Raw genomic sequence first — 25,939 nt, 5'->3', positions numbered from 1 at the left:
ATCCAGACTCTCATTGGAACCTACAGGAAGCGTTTAGAGGCTGGAATTTCTGCAAAAGGAGGATCTACTAAATATTGATTTTATTTCTTTTTTGTGGTGCCCAAATTTATGCACCTGCCTAATTTTGTTTAAACAATTATAGCACTTTCTGTAAATCCCATAAACTTCATTTCACTTCTCAAATATCACTGTGTGTGTCTCCTATATGATAGATTTAACTGACTTTTTTTATCGTAACAACCAACGATTTATACAGTAAAATCATGATGATTAACAAGGTTGCCCAAACTTTTGCATCCCACTGTATGTGCCTATTCTAGTGTCCATAGTGTGTTTTTTTCTGTGACATATACATCTGAAACGGGTATCTTTAGGTCAAATTTTACAAATCTGGGTTTAATGTTATAGTTCATAGTGTTTGTCTTTCTGTGACCAATACTGTACTACATCAGAAAACAGTGTCTGCAGCGCTAATTTAAATAATTTGTGTCACATCTGCTGTGTGCGTTTGATCCATATCAATGATATATACTCTACTTTATCCATACACGGTGTATGCTAGTCTGTGACATTATCAGGGCTACGTCTCCAGTGTAATGTGCGTGCATCCCAAATAGATATCTTTCTTTATTTGCACATACACTTGCAAATCCTACGCTACTGTATGTGTGACATACTTTGAAGCTTATATAACATTTAATATTATGAAGGCAGCATGAACGGGATGTGTAAGTGGCCGTGTTGCTGATGGTGCACACAGAGGCCCAGGTCCTGTGCGCAATAAAACTGAGTAAAATAATGTAGCAGAGGGCCTACAGGTGCTCTAACACAAATTTTTTTTTAAATGGCCTTCTGGTCAGCTAACCTTAAAAAATATTATTTTCTAGTCCCTGACAGCTGACACTCTAAAACATTATATGCGAGCGCCTTACGGTTAAGAACACCCTTTAAAACATTAGATATGAGGGCCTGCAGGTGAACTGACCCTACAAATCATTATATGTGTGGGCCTGCAGGTGAGCTGACCCTAAAAAATAATTATATGTAAGGGCCTACAGGTGAGCTGACCATTGTGAGGCAGTGACAGGCCTCACGGCTGCTAGGGGAGAGATATGGCAGGAGTTCCATTTCTTCAGTGTCAATCAGCAGGTCAGAGGCCGCACCAGGTGGAACAATCAGTCTGGGATAAGAGCCCAGTCCAGACTGTTAGGAGAAGGAAGAGTCTGTGTGCAGCAGAGGCCTGGGAAGGCTCTGTACAAGTGGGCTCAGCCGAGCTGGCTGAGGGGCCACGGAGCTAGGTGTTAGCCTGAACTTTGGGGGACTCCGCGAGGTCTTGGAATCGACAGTCGCTAGGCCAGAGTCAGGAGGACTTCTGGGCCACAATCCCCCAAAAGGTACTGGACTTTGTTACAGCCTGGAAGTGCTGGATTGTTAGGCTGGGAAAAGCTGCATGTTCTTCCCGTGTGTGAACGGGGATTTCAGTGAGGTAGGGAGTACTCATGTTTAGTTAGAGCCCAGCCGGGCAGGTGTTTTATTTGTATTGTTTGTTTTAGTTTTGCTGAGGTGCCAAATAAAAGCAATGTTTGGCCCCTAACCCTGTGGTCGATGAAGATCATTGTGAGAATGACCCCCGAATAAGAGGCAATCCCTTACATATGGTGGAGAATGTGGGCAATAACAACAGCAGGTTGCTAGGGGCAACGACCTCACGGAAAAGAGCAGGTGCTGCTGAATGTTGCCAAGGAATTGCTGTGTTGCTGTGCAGTGATTTAAAGGGCCGGAAGCCTGCTTGTTCGCTGGTGCAGGTGCTGCTGGAAAACTGCTGGTTAATCTGGACTTTTTTTTTCTGAGGTGCAAGCTGTGCAGGGATTTAAAGGGCACAGTAAAAGAAATGGAACTCCTGCCATATCTCACCCCTAGCAGTCATGAGGCCTGTTACTGCCTCACACCTTCTAAAACATTATATGTGAGGGCCTGCAGGTGAGCTGACCTTCTAAAACATTATATGTGAGGGCCTGCAGGTGAGCTGACCTTCTTAAACATTATATGTGAGGGCCTGCAGGTGAGCTGAACTTTTAAAACATTATATGGGAGGGCCTGCAGGTGAGCTGAACTTCTAAAACATTATATGTAAGGGCCTGCAGGTGAGCTGACCTTCTAAAGCATTATATGTGAGGGCTAGCAGGTGAGTTGACCCTACAAATCATTATGAGCGAGGGCTGCCTAAAACGCATGTTGATATGATGGATGATGAGAAGAAGGATGAGAAAAGGAAGATTGAACCATATAACCTTTTTTGTGGTGGCAGAGGTGCATGTGAATACAGTGTATTCAGTACATTAAAAACACCACACATAATTGCCTTTATGTTTAGCCACTTTCATCTGGTGGAGTAGAAAAGTCAGGGGAAATCCAGGCCTTGTTCATTTTTATAAAAGTCAACCATTTTAAGTTGACAGACGGATGCGCTTATCGGTTATTATGGCCCCAGCAGCAACAAATACCCACTTTGACAAAACGCTGGCGGCAGGGCAGGCCAGCACCTCTGAGGCGTAGAGCAGTGGCGTACCGCCCATAGAGGCAGACCACGCCACTGCTATGGGGCCCGCGGCACTGGGGGGCCCGTAGCGCAGATAAGGCCCCGCCCACTGATGACCAGCAGCCGGCTATGCGGCTGCTTTTCTCCCCAGGGCCCCCCCCATGTTTAGCTGAATCGCCTCCCAGAGGCGCGCCTAAGTCCTAGACACCCGCCCCCCTCCTCAGCGCTGCGCTCTGAAACACCCGATCCTCCTCTCGTCGGCGTCCCAAATCCCGCGCAGGCGCAGTGCCGGCGATTGCCTGCGCCTGCGCTCTGATAATACGGCTGAGGGCAACAGCTTCAACATCGTCTCTGGGCATGCGCCGAGCCCAGTGACGATGTTGAAGCTGTTGCCCTCAGCCGTATTATCAGAGCGCAGGCGCAGGCAATCGCCGGCACTGCGCCTGCGCGGGATTTGGGACGCCGACGAGAGGAGGATCGGGTGTTTCAGAGCGCAGCGCTGAGGAGGGGGGCGGGTGTCTAGGACTTAGCCGCGCCTCTGGGAGGCGATGCAGCTAAATGATGGAGGCGTTAGAGTTTTCATATTTAGGCGGGCACGGCACTAATCAGAGGGGCACCGTGGAGAAAGAAAAACGCCCCTCTGGGCTCCAGTCCGGCTTACAGCAAGAATCGATTTTTAGAAGAAAGGACAAGACTGACATGGAAAAAAGGTACTTTATTAAACATGGATCCATGAGTACCTTTTTTCCATCTGTCTTGTTCTTTGGATTGTGAGTCTTGTCATTTCTTCAAAAAATCGATTCTTATGATATGTAAATGACGCTGTAAGGAGCCCAGAGGGGCGTTATTCTTTCTCCACGGTGCCCAGGAACGCCCCTGTGAAGTGCCGTGCCCGGCTAAATTTGAAAACTAATAACGCCTCCAAGTTCATCTAAATCGCCTCCCAAATCCGATCCTCCTCTCGCTGGCATCCCAAATCCCGCGCAGGCGCAGTGCCGGCGATTGCCTGCGCTATGATAAGATGACTGACGGCACTGCGCCTGCGCGGGATTTGGGATGCCGGCGAGAGGAGGATCGGGGTGTTTGCCGCAGAGCGCGGCACTGAGGAGGGGGGTGTTGAGCACTTAGCCGTGCCTCTGGGAGGCGATTTAGATGAACTTGGAGGCGTTATTAGTTTTCAAACTTAGCCGGGCACGGCATTTCAGAGGGGCGTTCCTGGGCACCGTGGAGAAAGAATAACGCCCCTCTGGGCTCCTTACAGCTTCATTTACATATCATAAGAATCGATTTTTTGAAGACATGACAAGACTCACAATCAAAAGAACAAGACAGATGGAAAACAGGTACTCTGTTAAACATGGATTCATGAAAAAAAAATTGGGGGTAAATTGCTAGTGACAGATTCCCTTTAAGGCTACTTTCACGCTTGCGTTCAGAGCGGATCCGTCTGGTGTCTGCACAGACGGATCCGCACCTATAATGCAAACGCTTAGATCCGTTCAGAACGGATCCGTTTGCATTAACATGAACAAAAAAAAAAAAAAACATTTTTTTTTTTGTTCATGATAGTGCAAACGGATCCGTTTTGACTTTACATTGAAAGTCAATGGGGGACGGATCAGTTTGAAAATTGAGCCATATTGTGTCAACTTCAAACGGATCCGTCCCCATTGACTTACATTGTAAGTCTGGACGGATCCGTTTGCCTCCGCACGGCCAGGCTGCAAGCAGCGTTCAAGTGTCCGCCTGCTGAGCGGAGGACAGACGGAGCCATACTGATGCATTCTGAGCGGATCCGCATCCACTCAGAATGCATTAGGGCTGGACGGATCCGTTCGGTGCCGCTTGTGAGAGCCTTCAAACAGAACTCACAAGCGGAGACCCGAACGCAAGTGTGAAAGTAGCCTAACATGGCACCCCAAATAAGGAGACCTGCAGGCTGCAGCAGATATCCCATGTGACAGGTCACCCCCAGGAAACCCCTAACAGTTTCTGTAGGTCATGTATAAATTTATTTAATGGGGGCGTGGCATGGGAGGAGCAAAGTCAGGAAGTGGGAGGGGCCATGGTGGGTAGTGGGCGGGGTTAAGGGGCCCAATTCAGATTTTTGCTATGGGGCCCAGTGATTCCTATGTACGCCTCTGGCGTAGAGTGCCACTTTGTGTCAAGTGTTTAGCTTGGACACCCAATAGTTGTAAGGCACAGAGGGATCACTGATGACATTGGCACGGTCTGCTATGAACTCCTTAACCATCTTCAAAAAATCAGGTTGAGGGTGCTGGTGTTATAAAACTGTCTAATGTCTTAGAGAGTGTTGTCCTGCCTTTGTTGGAACTGCTGTGTTTTTCCCATAATCTACCCTGCTTGGTTGGCCAAGGAACTGCATACTCTGCCGTCAGCGTTGTCAGGTTTAAATTTTTGTGCAATTACATTTTGTTCTATTATTATTAATGTTTTTGTTTGTATTATTGTTGTTATTTATTGTATTGTTTTTATGGTTTATGGTTGAATAAATTATTGTTTTTATGGTTTAGGGTTTAAAAATATTTTATGGTTATTTGGTTATTTTGAAGTTATTTAACAGGCCATCCCATTGGTTTACCTCCATTCTCATGTGTTATGTTTTTATTTATATTAATATATAAGTTTGGAATGTTTGTTGTGCGTGAGACATATAAGCTGTATGATTGCCATGTGTGTGAGCTTGCCGTGCTGAAAAGTTGCCAACAAGCTACGGCCATTATAACACACAACAAACAACCATGCCTGGTTGTAGCTTGAGTGGCGAGAGCCACAGCTCAGTCTGGTCCCTTATTCCCTGTCACAGCTCTGCGGCGGTGTGCTGTTTTTCACCTAAGCAAAATCATTTCAGCAAGGCCTGTTGCCACCTCCCCACTGCCGTGCTACACTGCTTACAGCTACTGACTGATGCTGACTGGGGCTGAAAGGATAAGGGGGGTTTGCTTAAACTAATGTAGGTGGTGGTGGTGGTGAAAATCCTGATGGGAAGTGGGCTCGCAATCCTTGGCGTTGGTAGTACCTGTACCATCCCAGGGTACGACTTGCTCCCGGCCTCCACAAGTTTCACCCAGTGTGCCGCCACGGACATGTAGCATCCCTGGCCAAAAGCACTTGTCCATGTGTCAGTTGTTAAGTGGACCTTCATAATTACTGCATTGGTCAGGGCATGGGTGATGTTGCAGGAGACAATTGATGGTGTAATGCGCGGCTGGCACACCAAGATAAATAGTGGCGGCTGGAGACTGAGTAAGGATGAAAGGCCGCCGCCATGAGGCAGAGGAAAGCCTAAGTGTCCACAGGCCTAATGTCACGGATGGTGTTGCAGAAAGCCGGAACTTATAAATAAACATCTGACTGGCTTGATCCCAAACTAAGTAGCATATGGGTGAGCCCTATAAAACCCCTAAAGCTCTCCCTGACTGCTTTTCCCATGCAAAGGTCTTTATGGTAGACAAATGCATGCCCACGTACCTTATATTATGTGACACCTGAAAACCCTATAATAGTGAGGGGATACGACCACCGGCTCCCTGCACTTAATACGGACGGAGTCAGGGTCACCTAAAAATCAAGCCAGCAAGGAAACACAAATAAAGGAAACAGACTTATCTGAGGAATCAGGAGAAGCAGTATCCAGCAGTGAACAACTCATCCAGGAAGAAGTATAAACCGCAAAGTGAGGCAGTATGGGAGGGAATATAAAGGGAGACAATCAGTGCAAATAGGTGACAGCTGGGGGAAGGAAAGGAGATGACAGAGTGAAACCAAAACAAAGAACATCATGAAAGAGGTAGCGAAGAACGTCTAACAGACCTTCTCACAGAGCTGGCGGTGACACCTAAATGGCAACATTTCCTGGGCCACCTATTTTTAAAGGTGTGCAATAAGTGCTATGGCCCGTGGGTGGGTGGCTGGGTATTTGCACTTTGGTTCAAAGGCCTGGGTTAAGGACAACTGTACGCAGGCCTATTTAGTGTGGCCCGCCTTCTCCTTTTTGCCACCCACAGCCTCTTCCAGCCTGTTGGGGTGCTGTGAATCCCTCCCCCTCTGTACTGCTGTCCTAGCTTGGCTTGCCACCTACCAAGGTTGGGTCAGTGATGTCATTGTCCAGCAACCCCTCTTCAGGGTCATCCTCCTGACTTGTGTGGTTGACCAAACAAGACCCTCACTTATTGACAACTGTGCTTGACCCGCATCATCCACCTCATTAAACACTAATTGCCATTCCCCACCCTCATCTTCTGACTAGTCCCGGGCTCCCTTGACATGTGGAGACACTTAAGGTAATGCACTCCTTAAACCGAGTACATGAAGTAGAGTGATAATGGCTCTGTTTTTGTCCTGCATGTGGGGACTATTTTATAGCCCCCACGTGCTTGGTATATCCAAGCCTATGACATGCAGACTCCATGAGCTGAGATGGAAAGGAGTCGCATGATACATCATACCCATGGTTGTGTCGCTAATCTATCCATAGTTCTAAAAAATAAAGGGGAGGGAAGAAAAAGGAAAAAAATAATAATAATCCTACTTTGCTGACACATGTCTCAGGCCCCCGGGTGATAAGGGGTCATCACCTGATTTCTTGAAATGTTAATTGATGTTCGGCGTCCCATGAAGTGCTAATACTTATATGCTCATAATTTTCTTCTTGTTGGAAAAAAGTGAAGACCAAATTCATGGTTTGAGATACACGTTTTCTCAGTTGAAGGCTGAGGTGATGATTATCACCTTCTTGACCTTCATGAGGTTAATGTTACATGTTGATGTTAAGGGCAGGGGAGTGGGAGGGTGGGTTTATGTTTCTCTCCAATGTGACAAAGTCATATATACTATCCCGATCGGATACCCTCAATGGCTGATCACATAAAGATAGTTTTGTGGAATGTCAAGGGCCTCAGATCTCCCTGCAAAAGAATGATGATACTGAAACATCTGAAACGTCTGCATACAGACATCGCACTGCTGCAGGAGACACACTTGACACTTGCTGACTTTCCACGAATGAAGCGTCTCTGGGTAGGAGAGGTCCTAGGATCACCTGCGGAGGGGAAAAAAGCGGGGGTTCTCATTCTGTTGAAATGAGGTCTTACATATAATGTGTTGAATCATGATCATGACGACAGGGGCCGGGTGTCGCATACTCACCTCACGTCACCCTCAGGTGATCTGAGCATATACAACATCTACGGTCCTAACACTCATGATACTGATTTCTTTACAGCCCTAGGACACCAAATATTGCAAGATCCTATCAAACAAAAAATTGTTGGAGGGGACATGAACACGGTTCTTAATCATTTAGAGGATAGACAAAGAGGGAGCCTCTCTAACATCTCCCCATCTCCAGGAGACCAGAGACTACAACTTTTTTGGGGAGATACTGGTCTAATGGATATGTGGAGAACCTTTCATTCTGAAAGTAGGGAATACACACATTTTTCACATGCACATGGTTCCTGGTCGCGCATGGACTACATTTTAACTAGCAGAGACAGTATTGGCCAGTTTTCCAGACCTATAATTGAAGAGATGGTCATCTCAGATCATGCACCAATATCACTTTTGCTACACAGGAGGACCCCTAAAGGCACAGATTTTATATAGAGGTTTCCCTCATCCTTAATACAAGATGAAAACTTTAGGGACCTCCTCAGAGGATGGTGGTTTGAATATAAGTCAGAGAATGAAGAATCTACTAGCCCCTAATTGTTATGTGATGCGGGGAAAGCAGTCCTTAGAGGTCGAATCATGGCATACATGACCGATATCACTAATTAATGTAGACTTAAAAATTGCCTTGAAAATCCTAGCTGATAAATTGGCACGCATCCGGCCTTCATTGATCTCTCCAGCTCAAGTGGGGTTTGTGCAGGAGAGAGCTGCGGTGACTAACTTGCGAAAGGTTTTGACAATCCTAGATGAGGTGAAAATACATCCCTGAGCTCATTCATCCCCGGCTATAATATCTATAGATGCTGAAAAAGCATTTGATAATGTGAGCTGGGGTTGGCTGGGATTTGTCGGTCCTTTCCGCAAATACATCACAACTTTATACACAAACCCGCAGGCTAGGATCTACACACCAGGATTCCTCTCACAACCATTCAGTCTCTATAAAGGGACTAGACAAGGGTGCCGGCTCTCCCCACTACTGTTCAACCTAGCGATAGAACCCTTATCACGCAAAATTACCATCAGTGATCAAGTTGAAGGTATTAAAGTAGGCAAAATTCCCATTAAACACACACTTTTTGCAGATGATTTACTGGTTTTCCTAGAAAACCCAGAGAGAGACTTGATTAACGTTTTTAAACTTTTAGAAGACTGGCTCAGTGTCAGGTTACAAAGTAAATGCTACTAAGTCAGAAATCTTATTCCTAAGAAATAACCCACGTATGAAAAATTCACATCAGCTTAACGTACCTATCCAAGTAGTCCCTATGTCCATAAAACATTTAGGCATCCACATTGGAAGACAGCCAGAATCACTTTACCAACTAAATTACTCACCTCTCTTCAAAAAAATCCTCTCGGATATAGAAAGATGGATGAACCTTCCCCTTTCCCTGGGAGGAAGAGGCCAACTTCTAAAAATGATAGTCATTCCAAAACTTTTATACCCCATGCAGACGGTCCCACTCCTCCTCAAACATTCAGATATCAAGATGTTAGAAAGGGCTATCAGTTAATTTCTCTGGGCAGGAAAAAAAAAACTGGTTAGGGCTGACGAAACTCCAACTCCCTAAACTTAAAGGGGGTATATCACAACCGAACTTCCGTTTATATAACTTGGCAAGCCTTATGAGGCACTGTATCGATTGGCTATTGAACACCAATTTTTATACTAATGGAGCATTGGAATCACAATTAGTGTATCCTTGGAGTCTGAAAGCCCTCTTACATACCAGATATTCAGCTCAACCCACATTAATAAAATCGAGCCTACTGATAAAATATACCATATCAACATGCAAAGAATCCCGTAAAATATTTAAGCTTCCCTTTATACTTTCTAAACACATGCCCTTGTGGGGTCACCCAGAGTTTCCAGCAGGGGTGGAACTTAAACATTTTAACGTATGGAGGATGGCGGGCATTACAAGGGCTCTAGATCTATGGAACACGCAAGAACAACGTTACTACTCCTATACTGAATTACAGGAAAAATTATTTTTAAACCGCTCACAACATATATTCGCCTACTTTCAGATCAGGAGTTTCCTATATAATAGAATCCGTGACCCAAAAGCAACGTTCTCTCTGAGTAGGTTTGATCATATGATAGGGCAGGGTAACACTAAAAAGTCATTGTCTGAGCTTTATCAGGAGATTCGAGAGGCCAAACAAAAACCTCTTTTTTCATCCTGGAAGAAAGATTTTCCGAATATCGAGGTACAACGAATAATACTGCAGGGTTGGGAAAGGGTGAGAAGGGTGGTATTTAATGAGGGTTGAAGAGAAACGCAGTTCTGACTGATACATAAAGCAATATATGGCTTTTGATTCTCCTCTCAAGCCCAGAATCAAAACAGAATGACTTGTTGCCCAAAATGTCATCTGGAGAGACCTGACATGGTTCACGGGATTTGGTCCTGCCCTGAAACGACGAAATTTTGGAAATGAATAAAAAAACGAATCAAAAAGTATCTAAAAGTGTCCATTCGTAATGCCCCTGAACTTATTCGGTTTCATACTCCTCCAGAACATGGGCACATTCACCCAATTGTACACATAATTATCTTGCTGGCCAAGAGTTGCCTACTCAATAACTGGCTCCAACCACGTGTGGCCTCAGCAAATGAAGTGTTCCAACACATTAAAAGGTGCTTTGACTTGGAAAGGGTGGAAGCAGATACCCTTAGATTTAAACGTATCAATTCATTTTTCAAGAGGTGGGAAGGATTTATGCAAATAGTGTACTCAGATGCAGAATTGAGGGAACTAATGAAACCTTTTCTATCATCGGAATGGTATTTAAAGAAAAAAACTGCAGGGACCCTAGGGAGACTTTTAATCGATTGAAGTCTAACAGCCCGTATGATTTGCTATATAAAGAGACATATAAGGTTATGGGGGGTGGGGAGGGTTGCTTTTGATCTGCTTTAGTTGCAGAACTAGATTTTATCAACATCTTGAACATGTATACATTACTGAAATATTTTTGTGATGTTCATTAACTACTGCTCTGTGCATTTATATACAAAATTGATATTGTTCCAGATGTGTCATGTATCATGCCTGTTCAATCTTGACTTTTGTGATATAATTACAAAAAAGTCCAATAAAGATTATATACAAAAAAATAAAATACTATGAAGTTGGGTTTGTCGGTTTTACCGCAGCTCACCAGCAGGACCGAAAATCTAATCTTAAAAAGGGTCAGCTCACCTGCAGGGCCAAATCTAAAATCTTTTACAGGGTCAGCTCACCTGCAGGCCCAAACCCAAAATCTTTTACAGGGTCAGCTCACCTGCAGGCCCAAACCTAAAATATTTTACAGGGTCATCTCACGTGCAGGCCCAAACCTAAAATCTTTTACAGGGTCAGCTTAACAGAAGGCCCATAACTCATGCTGCCTTGCTTTGAAATGGTAGCCGTATTCGTTTCTCAGACGCCCTCTCCGAAATCGAGCAATGATTCACCTTCACCCCTGGTCACCATGATAGGCGCATAAAAGAACATTGAAAGTTTATAGGGAAGATATCAAAATGGATCATGTACGTGCAATCAGGCCGAAGTTATCTAGAGTCAACAAAGCGGCAGCAGGGCCTCTCCTGTATAAAGTTTCCTTATCCAAAATACTGCAGTTACATTCCCTGTAATTTTTTATTGCTAATTCCAATAACAGGGCATCTTAAGAGTCCTGTATTGTTATTTATTCTCAATACAGCCCAGAGTCAGGAGAAATTTGCCTTCCTTGGATGTGGTAGCCGTTTGTCAGGCTACCTCTCCGGAATCAAACACTGCTTCCCCAATGGACCAGGCACCCTCCCCTCTTCCGAGCAGGGGGTGCCTGGTTGTCTCCCATTGACTTCCATTATACTCGGGTGCTCGGCCGAGCGCACGAATATCGTGATGTGTTCGGGCCGAACACCTGAATAGTTTGGTGCTCGCTCATCACTATTTGGCATATCAACTGTGAGGGGGCACATATTTTGGGATATCTACTGTGGGGGGGCACATATCTGTGAGTAGACCTGAGGGACTGAAACACTAGGTAGAAAATCACAGTAGGCACATAAGGACTGATTCCCATATCTCCGCTCTGTGTAAGGTATTTAATCTATAATACATGCAGTTTCATTGCTGTAAGCGCTGTGCAAAATGCCACAAGGGGGCCCACTGAGACTTTATCGCCCAAGGGCCCACATGAACCTGGAGCCGGCCCTGGAAATATATATAATTTTTTTACCCCTTAAGGACCCCCGACATACATGTACGGAGCTGGTGAACGTGACTTAAGGACCAGCACTGTACATTAACGGCAGGCTGATCTGGCAGGTGCAGGAACTGCGCCCGCACGACCAGCGGCAAGGACCCGGCAGTCACTGACCGCCGGGCCCCTGCTGCATACGCCGGCATCGTTATTATCCCCATTGTATGCAGCGGTCAAAGCTGACCGCATCTCCATCGGATCCCCGCGCTGCAGTGTCGGGGACCTGATGGCAAAGAAGGCAGCCCGATGCCTTCCATAGGCATTGGGGCTTGCCTTCTACGGAAGCCTGCGAGATACAGCCCTTAGGCTGGGTTTCACAAGCAGGCTGTCAGCATAAAAGCTAACAGCCAATGCATTACAATACAGGATGTATTGTAATGCATTGCAGAGGGGATCAGAGCCCAGAAGTTGAAGTCCTAGAGTGGGACAAAAAAAAAAGGGAAAAAAAAGTGTTTTTCATAATAAAAAAGAAGAAGTTTCAAGTAAAAAAAAAGAAGCCCCTTTCTCAAAATAAAGCACATAAAATTGCCCCAAAAAAATAAAAAATAAAGAAAAACTGACATATTGGGTATTGCCGCATCCGCAATGACTATAATAATATCACATGATCTATCCCCTCACCTGAATGCCATAGAAAAAATTCTATAAAATCTGTGCTAAAAAAAACATTTTTTGTCACCTTACATCTCAAAAAGTGCAATACCAAGCAATCAAAAAGTCATATGCACCCTAAAATAGTTCAAATCAAACCGTCATCTCATCCCCCAAAAGACAGTCTCCCAAAAAATAAAAATAAACTATGGCTTTCAAAATATGGAGACACAATAAAATAATTTTTATCAAAAATGCTTTATTATGTAAAACTGAAACAAACAACCCCAAAAAGTTGTCATATTTGGTATTATTGCGTCCATAACAACATGCTCTATAAAAAAAGCACATGATCTAACCTGTACCAACAAAACTGCCACCTTATCCCCTAGTTTCAAAAATGGGGTCACTTTTTGGGGAGTTTCTACTGTAGGGGTGCATCAGGGTGTCTTCAAATGTGACATGGGAACTTAAAATGATCCTAGTGAAATCTGCCCTCCAAAATGTGCCATTTGCCTGTACAACAGTTTACGACCTCATATGGGGTGTTTCTGTAAACTACAGAATCAGGGTAATAAATAATGAGTTTTGTTTGGCTGTTAACCCTTGCTTTGTTACTGGAAAAAATGGATTAAAATGGAAAATCTGCCAAAAAAATGAAATTCTGAAATGTCATCTACATTTTCCTTTTATTCTTGTGGAACACCTAAAGGGTTAACAACAGTGACGTGCTAAGGTGGGGGGGGGGGGAGAGTCTAGCGGCGCTAGCGCATCCTGCCATTGCCATTCATTGAATCATTTAATGAATGGCTGAGGTGGGATGAGCAGCAGCGCAGCCCAGCAGTGACAGAGAGACGGAGGGGAGGTCACGTGGGCGCCGCAGGGGCATTAGCCTATGAAGTAGCATGCACTCTCTGATAAGTGTTGAGGAGTCACAAGGCTGCTGCCAGACAGTGCGAGGGAAGAAATTTACAAGGGGCCCAAATATGGATGGGAAAGGACCAGGCTTATTAACCTGTAGGATACCAGTGCCGTACCTATATGGTTCGGCAGGACGTGACTTGAGTCCCAGTGCTGTACAGGTACGGGGGGCTGATCGGGCAGGTGCAGGAGCTGTGCCCGTCCGATGTCACTGACAGCTGAGCCCTTGCTATCAGGGCAGGGTGCACAGGCATCAGTAAAAATATAACATGATCAACCCGGTCAGGTGAACCTGTAAAAAAAAAATATAAAAGCAGTTTTTTCTTCACATTCCCTCACAAAATGTGTAATACCAAGCTTACATTGTATTTTCATGGTGACAGATTCCGTTTAAATTTTCATTTACCAGCAATTTTCTGTTTACTAGCAATAATTTTTTTTAATTTCAAACAAAATAAATATTTCAGTATATTTAAATGTAAAAATAAAGTTTCTTATGGTTTTTAGAGGGGGTGACAGTACCTGCCCCAGGTGCCAAATACTCTAGACACGCCACTGGTTAACAAAGTTTGTAAAAATCAGTTTTGAATAGCTTGAGGGGTGTAGTTTCTAAAATAGGGTCATTTTTGGGTGGTTTCTATTATGTAAGCCCAACAGTGACTTCATAACTGAACTGGTCTTAAAAAAAATGGTTTTTGGAAATTATCTAAAAAATTTCAAGATTTTTTTTCTAAACTTTCAAGCCTTCTAACATCCCCAAATTTTTTTAATGGCATTCAAAAAATGATCCAAACATAAAGTAGACATATGGGAAAGGTAAAGTAATGACTATTTTATGAGTTAGCACTTTCTGTTTTAAAAGCAGAGAAATTGAGATTTGGAAAGTTGTGAATTTTTCAGATTTTTTGGTAAATTTGGAATTTTCTTTTAAATAAAAATTTTAAATACTGACTGAAATTTACCACTATCATGAAGTACAATGTGTCACGAGAAAACACTCTCAGAATGGCTTGGAAAAATAAAAACTTTCCAAAGTTATCACTACTTAAAGTGACACATGTAAAATTTCCAAAAAACGGCCTGGTCCTTTAGGTGAAAAATGGCAGGGTCCTGAGATGGTTAAGCTGTTCCTCTATTTTGTTTTTCTTCACTGATCACTTTTATTATACAAATTGTATGATTGTAGAGATACCAGAGCTTGTGTGACTAATTAGTGCAGTCCTCTTCTATATAGATATTGACATTCACAATCACATAGTTTTCCAAACTGTCATGATTAATAGTAAATATAGTGATCAGATAAATAGTTCATACATAGTCCAGATAAACAGTGAATATAGCAGTCAGATAAATAATGTCATACATTGCCCAGATAAATAGTGAATATACTGATAAGATTAATCGTGTCATACGTTGCCTAGATAAATAATGAATAGATAAATAAAGAATATAGTGGTCTTTCCAAATGCAACGTCTTTCAAGTACAACTCTTTAAGTGCACATCCTGAATTATACCAGAATGTAATATTATGGATATGGAATCCACTTTGTCTTCACTGCCTACTGACCATCACCCAATTCTCTTCTCTCCAGGTATGTCTCCACTGAAGCTAACTGCTGCACCCAGCTTTTCCACAGTCTGATATTGTCCACACCCCTACTCTTTCCTTCTTATTCCCTGGTATATCTCCACTGAAGCTTAATGGTTCTTTCCCTGGTTCTTTGGATTTATTGAGTATTTGTTTACATTGACTATTTCACCCCTGTATCTGGTCCTCCCTTTATTAGGCCATATGTAGCCCCCTCCCCTCTTGGTCACACCTGATTGAACACTGAGTGGTATAAATCTAAGTTCCTAGGTCTTCCAGACCTTGATCTTTCCAAATGCAACATCTTTTAAGTGCAACTCTTTAAGTGCACATCCTGAATTATACCAGAATGGGACCAGAAGTGAACCACAGGTAATTACAGACATAGTTACTGCAAACAATGTTTACATTTTTCATCTTACTCTTCCCACTTTTCCAAAACCTCCTAAAATACCCTAACATCCATTCACTCAGCAAGGAACTATTCATCTCTCCCTCCATCTTACCTTCTCATCTGACCGCTTGCACAAACCTGTTTGGCAACATAAAAAACTTCCTCCCCAAACACACACAGATACCTCCTGCCCTCTCTTATTCTCATCTATTAATAACACGTTCTCTGCTTCTCCTTAGTAGTGATGAGCTGCTGGGGTCATATTCGAATTCGCGATATTTCGCAAATATTTAGTCGAATATTCGTCGAATATTCGCGAATTTGAAAATTCGTTATATTCAAAATTTTTTACTCAAAAAATCGGCAAGGTAATGATCACGTAATATGCGAATAGTCGAGAATTTGCGAATATTTGGAATATAGTGATATATATTCGTAATTTCAAATATTCGAGATTTTTTTTAAATCAGCACACATGATCCTTCCCTGCTTCTAGCTTGTGGGCCAGTGAGAAGGCTGCAATATCTTTGACTTTAGGAGTAGTGTTGATTGCGAATTTTCGTAATGCGAATTTTCGCAATGAGAATCAATGAGATCATGAAAACTCAGATCCGATGGTATATTTTAACCCCCAGGCATTCCCATGGTGATGGGGACGCTTGTCGAGGAGGAGTATGCCAAAGTGGAACAACTGTTCCGATTTTTTTTAAAAGACGAATATTCTAAAAAACAAATATATTCGTTTTTTTGAATATTTGTAATATTCTAAAACAAGAATATATAGCAATATAGCGAATATTTGAAAAAAAACTAAAGTAGAGCAATTTAGCTAATATAGTGCTATAATCTTGCAACTATTAGATAAAGAAGATTATAGCACTATATTAGCTAAATTGTTCTGCGTTAGTTTTTTTTTTTTCAAAGATATTGCAGCTTTCTCATTGGCCCACAAGCTAGAAGCAGGAAGGGATCATGTGTACTAATTAAAAAATAATCTCTATATTCGAAATTACGAATATATATCACTATATTCAAAATATTTGCAAATTCTCAAAGTGCCGATATTCTCGATAAAAATTCGCAATTCAAATATTCGTGATCAACACTACTCCTTACTGCTGGTGATATCTCTCCAAATCCAGGCCCCCCTCTGCATATCCCCACATCCCCACTATCACCTCCAGGTCCCAGTACATATCTCCTTCCACAAATTTCTGCAACCCCTTAAACCTAATAACCATTTCTCTGACCCCTGCTCCTTTGCTTCCTCTTGAAGGAGCATTATGGAATGCACGTTCTGTCTGTAACAAACTGTCCTACATTCATGATCTTTTCATCTCTCAAAAACTTTCCTTTCTGGGTCTCAGAGAAACATGGCTGATACCCTCTGACACCTACTCCCAAACTGTCCTACATTCATGATCTTTTCATCTCTCAAAAACTTTCCTTTCTGGGTCTCACAGAAACATGGCTGATACCCTCTGACACCTTCTCCCCTGCTGCACTCTCTTATAGTGGATTTCATTTAACTCACACCCCCCGCCCCTGTCTGCAAACATCGTGGAGGAGTTGGTCTTCTCCTGTCAGACACCTGCTCCTACAGTCCAACTCCACTGCCACCCTCCATTACGCTCACTTCATTTGAAGTACACTCTGTTCGAATCTACTCTCCCTCTAACCTTAAAGTAACTGTCATTTACCGCCCCCCAGGCCCAGCCACTATCTTTCTTGACCACTTTAACACCTGGCTACTACACTTTCTTTCTGACAACATCCCCACTATCATCATGGGTGACTTCAACATCCCTATTGAAACCTGCCACTCAGCCGCCTCTAAACTCCTATCACTCTTTATCTCCTTCGGACTCTCACAGTGGTCTTCCGCTCCCACCGACAGAGATGGTCACACTCTGGATCTTATCGTTACCCGCCTCTGCTCCCTATCTACCCTTTCTAATTCACCTCTCCCCCTATCTGACCACAACCTACTCACCTTCTCTTCACCTATCTCTTCTGCTGCTCCCCCGGTCCACACATTAGCACACCCCTGCAGGAACCTTAAAGGATTTCACATACTGAATGGTTAACATCACCACATCGGTGTCCACGATTTATATTACAATCTACTAGTATTACTGCCCTAATTTGTCTGTAAAATCACTTTTATTAATATGCAAATTACCTAAATAAGGAGCCCAAGGGGCTGTCCCTCTGTCTGGTGGAGCCCAGCAGCACCCCTTCTCCTTGAGCCCAGCACCGCCCCACTGCTAATTTATTGACTCCTCATCGCCGACCTCATATGCCTGGTGCGCCGTAATCTCGCGCACCAGACATATGAAGAATCCCTTTAAAAATCTCGACTTTCGCTTGCTTTCTGACTCTCTTCTGCCACTCTCTACCATCTGTTCCTTCCAAGACCCAGATGCTGCCACCACCCTATATAACACCACAGTAAGTACAGCTCCGGACACTGTTGCCCCCTCACACAACAAAACCTAAAAAATCAACAGACAACCCTGGCACACCAATCTGATCAAAAAACTCAGACAAGCTTCCAGGGCTGCTGAGCGGCGATGGAATAAATCCCATTCTAAAGATCAATTCACTGCATACAAGCAATCCCTCCTCATATTCAAATCCTCACTCACTGATGCAAAACAGGCCTACTTCTCATCTCTCATATCTTCCCTGGCCCACAGCCCTAAACAACTTTTTAACACTTTTAACTCCCTTCTCCTTCCCCCAGCGCCCCCACCCTCTCATCTCAGCTGAGGACTTTGCCACATACTTCAAACAAAAGATAGTCAGCATCAGATAAAGCTTCAGCACACAGTCCCCACAGACCCTCTACACAACTGCTTGGTCCTCTTCTGCCAAAACCCACTTCTCCACCATTACAAAAGAAAAACTCTCCACTCTACTCTCCAGATCACATCTCACCACCTGTAAACTTGACCCAATCCCATCCCACCTCATTCCTAACCTCAACACAGTGTTTATCCTAGCCCTAACTCATCTACTCAACCTATCACTAAACTCTGGTGTCTTTCTCTCTTCTTCTAAACATGCTACCATTACACCCATCCTCAAAAAGCCTTCACTTGACCCATCTTCTTTGTCCAGTTATCGCCCCACATCACTTCTTCCATATGCCTCAGAGCTACTTGAACAACATGTCCATTCTGAACTGTCTTCTCACCTCTCCTCCTGCTCCCTCTTTGACCGGCTACAATCTGGCTTCTGACCCCACCGCTCGACTGAGACTGCCCTTACCAAAGTCACCAATGACCTACTATCAGCCAAAACAAAAAAAAACATTACTCTGTCCTCCTTCTCCTTGACCTGTCCTCTGCCTTTGACACTGTCGACCACTCCCTTCTGTTGCAAACTCTCTCATCTCTTGGCATCACTGACCTGGCCCTCTCCCGGACGTTTAGCGTCTCCCACTCTCATACCACCTCCTCGTCTCATTCCCTCTCTGTTGGTGTCCCGCAAGGCTCTGTCCTAGGACCCCTGCTCTTCTCTATTTACACATTTGGCCTGGGACATCTCATAGAGTCCCATGGCTTTCAGTATCACTCTTATGCTGACGACACGCAAATCTACCTTTCTGGTCCAGACATCACCACCTTATTATCCAGAATCCCACAATGTCTATCTTCTATGTCATCATTCTTCTCATCTCGCTTTCTAAAACATAACATGGATAAAACAGAATTCATCATCTTTCCTCCATCTTGCTCAACCCCCCCAACAGACCTATCTATTATGATTAATGGCTGAGAACTCTCCCCGGTCAACCAAGTCCGCTGCTTTGGCGTGACCTTGCATTCTTCCCTCTCCTTCCGACTGCACATCCAAGCCCTTTTCACCACCTGCCGCCTTCAAATCAAAAACATCTACCGCATACGTGCTTTCCTTAACTTTGAATCTGCGCAAATGCTTGTACATGCCCTCATTATCTCCCGTCTAGACTACTACAACATTCTCCACTGTGGCCTTCCATCTAGCACTCTCCCACCCATCCAATCTATCCTCAACTCTGCTGACCAACTAATCCACCTCTCACCCTGTTTCTCCTCTGCCTCTTCCCTCTGCCAATCCCTTCACTGGCTTCCCATTGCCCAGCGAATTCAGTTGAACATACTAACAAATACATACAAGGCCGTCCACAACCTGTCCCCTCCCTACATCTCTGAGCTATTTTCCCGATACATCCCCACACGCAATCTCTGATCCTCACAAGACCTCCTTCTCTCCTCTTCTCTTATCACCTCTTCCCACAATCGCCTCCAAGATTTCTCTCGTGCATCCCCCATACTCTGGAACTCGCTACCCCAACATATCAGACTCTCACCTACAGTGGAATCCTTCAAAAGAAACCTAAAAACCCACCTCTTCAGGCAAGCCTACAACCACTGACCCTGCTGCCTCTATACCACCATGACAAACTTCACACGCACCTACTGTGTCCTTCTCCCATACCATGTAGATTGTAAGCCCTCACGGGCAGGGCCCTCTCTCCTTCTGTACCAGTTTGTAACTCGTATTGTTTATGATTAGTGCAATTGTCTGTATTGTGTATGTATACTCCTTTATATATGTACAGCGCTATGGAATAAATGACGCTTTAATAATAAATAATAAAATAATAAATAGTGTCAGACATTGTCCAATTCGTTGTGACAGTCGCAGCAGTACAACTTATGGCTTTTTAAGGTTATTGCTGCTTTGGATCTGGATACTTTTCACTTTATGCTTTTATTTCTTTTTGTCTGTAATTATGTGCACAAGGGCTTCATCATTTGAAAGCATGCAATGTGAAGTTTCTGAAGACTCTGATGGTATCTGAGCTCTCACTGACAAGATCCTAACATTCCAGGGTCAGTGTTTACATGTCGAGGAGTTTTAGTGAGTGTACTGTTAATTGGTAGCATATGGCTTGTGGGAAGTAGACAGGAACTATTGCCTTATGTTAGTGATCTGTGAGATCCACCACTGTACAACGTTCTCCACATACTGTTGTCGATGCAAGACCTCCCCCCATCCTCCTTCATGGAGAAAGAAAATGTCTCATAATGAATGGTCTGGAATCACAGAGGATGTTGACCAGGAGTGACTGGATTTCAGTATTGGAATTCTTCAGTCACAGTATGGTGGATTTATTTTGCGACCAGTGCCATATTACATTATTTTTTATTTTATTTTATTTATAGTATGTTGCCACAATTCAGTCACTCTATACAGTGCCTTCAAAAAGTATTCATACCCCTTGAACTTTTCTACATTTTTTGCAGGTTGCATCCACCAACTTAAATGTATTTCATTGGGATTTTATGTCATAGACTAACACAAAAAGCAAGTACAGTATGTGTGAAGTGAAAAGAAAATGATACATGGTTTTCAAAATATTTATTCAGTGCCCTGCACTCTGATACCCCTAAATAAAATCCATTATTACCAATTGCTTTCAGAAGTCACCTAATTAGTAAATTGAGTCCACCTGTGTGTAATGTATTCTCAGTATAACTCCAGCTGTTCTATGAAGTCCTCAGAGGTTGGTTAGAGGACATTGGTGATCTAACAGCATCATGAAAACAAAGGAACACGCCATACAGGTCAGGGATAACGTTTTTGGAGAAGTGTACAGGGTTAAGTTATAAAAAAAATATCCAAAGCTCTGAACATCTCACGGAGCACTGTTCAATCCGTCATCCAAAAATTGAAGGAGTATGGCACAACTGCAAACCTACCAAGACATTGCCGTCCACCTAAACTGGCAGTCCAGGCAAGTAGAGCACTAGAGGCCCATGGTCACTCTGGAGGAGCTGCAGAGATCCACAGCTCAGGTGGGATAATCTGTCCAAAGGACAACTATTAGTCATGTACTCCACAAATCTGGCCTTTATGGAAGAGTGGCATTTTTAAAAAGCAAACCATAAGAAGTGCTATTTGCAAGTTTGACACAAGCCATGTAGGGGACACAGCAAACATGTGTAAGATGGTGTTCTGGTCGGATAAGACCAAAGTGTGGTGGAAAACTAACCCTGCACATCACCCTGAACACACCAACCCCACCGTAAAACATGGTGGTGGCAGCATCATGCTGTTGGGAGGTTTTTCTTCAGAAGGGACAGGGACTCTGGTTAAAGTTCATGGGAAGATAGATGGAGCTAAACACAGGGCAATCCTGGAGGAAAACCTGGTAGAAGCTGCAAAAGACTTGAGACTGGGCCGGAGCTTCACCTTCCAGCAGGATGACGCTCTGTAGCCAGAGCTACAATGGAATGGTTTAGATTAAAGCATATTTATGTGTTAGAATGGTCCAGTCACAGTCCAGACCTAAATCCCATTGAGATTCTGTGACAAGACTTGTAAATCGCTGTTCACAGACACTCACCATTTAATCTGACTGAGCGCGAGTTATTTAGCAAGGAAGAATATGCAAAAATTTCAACCTCTAGTTTCACTTCACACTTGTGGGTATAACATCGAAAAGTGGATAAGTTCAACGTGTATGAATACTTTTTCAAGGCATTGGAACCTGCTCCTATCTCCAAAACTGGGACCTTTAAAGTGAAGGAGACTGCACCATGCATGCTGGTAAAAAAGTCCTGATAGAAGTAACTGGTGAGACGATCCAGACAAAAGAAACAAGAAGGACCATCCTGATAAAAGTAGCTGTAAGACGTTTCTGATAGAAGAGACTTGTAAGATATTTCTGATAGAAGTGACTGGTAAAACAGTCGTGTTAGAAGTAGATGGTAAGATAGTCCTGATAGAAGTGGCTGGTGAAACAGTCTTGATAGATGTAGCTTGTAAAGCATTTCTTATAGAAGTAGCTGGTAAGACAGTACTAATAGAAGTAGTTGGTAAAACAGTCCAGAGAGAAGTAGCTTGTAAGAGAGTCCTGATAGGAGTGGCTGGTAAGACAGTCCTGATAGAAGTTGCTGGAAAGACAGTCCAGATGTAGCTGGAAAGACAGTCCTGATACAAGTAGGTCGTGAGACAGTCCTGATAAAATTGGTAGGCAAGAGAGTCCTGATGTGAATTTCTAAATTATAATTATATTGTAGAACCATAATGTAAAACATGGGTATTTTCTATTATTTTTAAATGATATATCTGAGTATATACAGTACTGCGCAAAAGTCTTAATCAGGTGTAGAAAAAATGCTGCAAAGTAAGAATGCTTTAAAAAATAGAAGTAATAATTATCAATTAACAAAATTGAATGAACCGATGAAAAATCTAAAACCAATCAATATTTGGTGTGACTGTCCTTTGCCTTCTTCTAGGTACATTTGCACACCGTTTTTGAAGGAACTCAGCAGGAAGGTTGTTCCAGACATCTTATAGAACCACAGATCTTCGGTGAATGTAGGCTTGCTCAAATCCTTTGTAGTGATGAGCGGCAGGTGCCATATTCGATTTCGACGAAATTCGCGAATATTCGATAGAATATTCGTTTTATATTCGTCGAAATCGAATATTCGTCATTATTCTTGTTATCGCGATTAATATGCGATTTAAATAATCGAATTTCGATTTTAACTTAAAGGCTACTCTCCTATTGAAATAGCAATGCGATTAATTCAAGTTATAAAAATCGAATTTCGATTTTAACAGCACTGCTATATTCCATATTCATTAATTCTAGCCTAATATGGCATAAAACAGTGCTAAGTTAAAATCGAAATTCGATTATTATAACTTGAAAAAATCGAATTGCGATTTCAACGTAATTCTCAAATCCGACAGTACATTCTAGTATATGGAGTCGTTCCCATGGTGATGGGGACGCTCCATAAGCATGGAATATGGCTTCAATGGCTTGGTAGAATTAGCGAATTGACGAATATATTCGTTATATTCCACAAAACTAATATAACGAATGTATTCGTCATATTCCACAAAACGAAGATAACGAAGTATTCTGCATCTTCGTTTTAGCTACCTATTCGTCAATTTCGCTAATTCTAGCAATGATATAGGAAAGTTGACTATAGAGACAGCTAAGTCTAATTCGCTATGCGATTATATGACTGCTTTTTTTATAAATAGTATAATTATAATAATTATCAGGTATTCTAATTATTCTATTTATTTAAAAAAAAAGCAGTAATATAATCGCATAGCGAATTAAACTTAGCTGTCTCTATAGTCAACTTTCCTATATCATTGCTAGAATTAGCAAAGTTGATGAATAGGTAGCTAAAACGAAGATGCAGAATACTTCGTTATCTTCGTTTTGTGGAATATGACGAATATATTCGTTATATTCGTTTTGTGGAATATAACGAATATATTCGTCAATTCGCTAATTCTACCAAGCCATTGAAGCCAACCATATAGTAAACCAGGTCCAAGTTGGAATCGCAATTCGATTAATTCAAGTTATAATAATCGAATTTCGATTTTAACTTAGCACTGCTATAGACCATATTAGGCTAGAATTAACGAATATGGAATATAGCAGTGCTAAGTTAAAATCGAAATTCGATTATTATAACTTGAAAAAATCGAATTGCGATTTCAACGTAATTCTCAAATCCGACAGTACATTCTAGTATATGGAGTCGTTCCCATGGTGATGGGGACGCTCCATAAGCATGGAATATGGCTTCAATGGCTTGGTAGAATTAGCGAATTGACGAATATATTCGTTATATTCCACAAAACTAATATAACGAATGTATTCGTCATATTCCACAAAACGAAGATAACGAAGTATTCTGCATCTTCGTTTTAGCTACCTATTCGTCAATTTCGCTAATTCTAGCAATGATATAGGAAAGTTGACTATAGAGACAGCTAAGTCTAATTCGCTATGCGATTATATGACTGCTTTTTTTATAAATAGTATAATTATAATAATTATCAGGTATTATAATTATTCTATTTATTTTAAAAAAAAGCAGTAATATAATCGCATAGCGAATTAAACTTAGCTGTCTCTATAGTCAACTTTCCTATATCATTGCTAGAATTAGCAAAGTTGATGAATAGGTAGCTAAAACGAAGATGCAGAATACTTCGTTATCTTCGTTTTGTGGAATATGACGAATATATTCGTTATATTCGTTTTGTGGAATATAACGAATATATTCGTCAATTCGCTAATTCTACCAAGCCATTGAAGCCAACCATATAGTAAACCAGGTCCAAGTTGGAATCGCAATTCGATTAATTCAAGTTATAATAATCGAATTTCGATTTTAACTTAGCACTGCTATAGACCATATTAGGCTAGAATTAACGAATATGGAATATAGCAGTGCTAAGTTAAAATCGAAATTCGATTATTATAACTTGAAAAAATCGAATTGCGATTTCAACGTAATTCTCAAATCCGACAGTACATTCTAGTATATGGAGTCGTTCCCATGGTGATGGGGACGCTCCATAAGCATGGAATATGGCTTCAATGGCTTGGTAGAATTAGCGAATTGACGAATATATTCGTTATATTCCACAAAACGAATATAACGAATGTATTCGTCATATTCCACAAAACGAAGATAACGAAGTATTCTGCATCTTCGTTTTAGCTACCTATTCATCAATTTCGCTAATTCTAGCAATGATATAGGAAAGTTGACTATAGAGACAGCTAAGTTTAATTCGCTATGCGATTATATTACTGCTTTTTTTTAAAATAAATAGAATAATTATAATACCTGATAATTATTATAATTATACTATTTATAAAAAAAAGCAGTCATATAATCGCATAGCGAATTAAACTTAGCTGTCTCTATAGTCAACTTTCCTATATCATTGCTAGAATTAGCGAAATTGATGAATAGGTAGCTAAAACGAAGATGCAGAATACTTCGTTATCTTCGTTTTGTGGAATATGACGAATACATTCGTTATATTCGTTTTGTGGAATATAACGAATATATTCGTCAATTCGCTAATTCTACCAAGCCATTGAAGCCATATTCCATGCTTATGGAGCGTCCCCATCACCATGGGAACGACTCCATATACTAGAATGTACTGTCGGATTTGAGAATTACGTTGAAATCGCAATTCGATTTTTTCAAGTTATAATAATCGAATTTCGATTTTAACTTAGCACTGCTATATTCCATATTGGTTAATTCTAGCCTAATATGGTCTATAGCAGTGCTAAGTTAAAATTGAAATTCGATTATTATAACTTGAAATAATCGAATTGCGATTTCAACGTAATTCTCAAATCCGACAGTACATTCTAGTATATGGAGATGTTCCCATGGCGATGGGGACGCTCCATGAGCATGGAAGTCGGCAGAAGCGGCAACGGGCACTGACTGGAGCAGCCAGGAAGCCAGGAATCCAAAGGACAGGTAAGAACAACTTTAGGGAAGTGGGAAAGAAAAAAATATAACAATAAAAAAAAACAAAAAAAAACGAATATTCGAAATATCGAATTTATATCACTATATTCGAAATAT

This window comes from Bufo gargarizans, chromosome 1, assembly GCF_014858855.1.
Source record: "Bufo gargarizans isolate SCDJY-AF-19 chromosome 1, ASM1485885v1, whole genome shotgun sequence".
NCBI classification, from domain to species: Eukaryota; Metazoa; Chordata; class Amphibia; order Anura; family Bufonidae; genus Bufo; species Bufo gargarizans.
The sequence above is the reverse complement of the archived record's forward strand: the minus strand, read 5'-3'. Positions refer to the sequence as shown.